We start from the raw sequence: 1,193 nt of genomic DNA on the forward strand, positions 1-1,193 counted from the left end.
TGCCTGTGTTTGTATGTTTGTGTGTGTACATTTGTGTGTGTGTTTGTATGTGTTTGTGTGCGTGTGTGTGCCTGTGTTTGTGTGCATGTGTGTGTGTTTGTGTGTGTGTTTGTATGTGTGTTTGTGTGCATGTGTGTGCCTGTGTGTGTTTGTGTGTGTTATCTGATACATGCTCCTCAAAGCCCTCCTGTCTCAGAATGAACACACTCTTGGATAATCTGACCTTCTATATAACCTTGCCTACGGCATGGCTCCAGTCCAGTGAGCTGTTACAGTTTTGGGGCTCACACCTCCATCCATGCAACCACGAGGAACCATGACCTTAAATGCCACTGTGCTTTAAGTTAAGTAACTTGTTAAAAGAAATGTTCACAGGTAGTACCTGTGAGCCAGGGTGGAGATGAGTTCTGAGTTCGGAGTCAGGATTGTATCCTGTTTTGGTTTTTCTAAGGTGAGAAGTCAAGCTCTAGTCACACCCAATTTTCCCCTACCACAGGTGACACAATCGAGCTTTCTGCATCTGGAGAAACGGCAGAGGTCAGCACATCTTAAGTGTGTGAGCCTTTATCTGGGAAACTCACCACAAGGAAGAAAGAATTAACTCTTAGATAGAACTCAAGATCCCTGTGAGTTTGAAGACAGACTTGTCTATAGTTAGTTCCAGGATATCAAAGACTAGACAAACAAACCCAGTCTCAAACACACACACACACACACACACACACACAAAACACAAACCAAATTAATCACCCAACCACCACCACCACCATCAAATCCACCAACACACTTCACATCTGGCAGAAGGATTCACCCTTTAGAGCACTCTTGGTTGGCGTATTGTTGCAACCCAGTGTATGCGAGTACAGGTTATGTGTCCACAGGGTATGTGTGCACAGAGTATGTGTGCACAGGGCATGTGTGCACAGGGTATGTATGCACAGGGCATGTGTGCACAGGGTATGTGTCCACAGGGTATGTGTGCACAGAGTATGTGTCCACAGGGCATGTGTGCACAGGGTATGCCTGCACAGGGTATGTGTGCACAGGGTATGCCTGCACAGGGAATGTATGCACAGGGCATGTGTGCACAGGGCATGTGTGCACAGGGGATGTGTGCACAGGGGATGTGTCCACGGGGTATGTGTCCACAGGGTATGTGTGCACAGGGGATGTGTCCACGGGGTATGTGTCCA

General features: G+C 47.4%; 1 pseudogene; it reads left to right on the forward strand.

Moving 5' to 3' along the window:
- Positions 1–247: 247 nt before the first annotated feature.
- The window catches only part of LOC114608177, a 5,377-nt pseudogene continuing 4,431 nt past the window's right edge, over positions 248–1,193 (forward strand).

The sequence above is a fragment of the Grammomys surdaster genome, unplaced genomic scaffold (assembly GCF_004785775.1).
Source record: "Grammomys surdaster isolate TR1022 unplaced genomic scaffold, NIH_TR_1.0 125877, whole genome shotgun sequence".
In the NCBI taxonomy this organism is placed as follows: Eukaryota; Metazoa; Chordata; class Mammalia; order Rodentia; family Muridae; genus Grammomys; species Grammomys surdaster.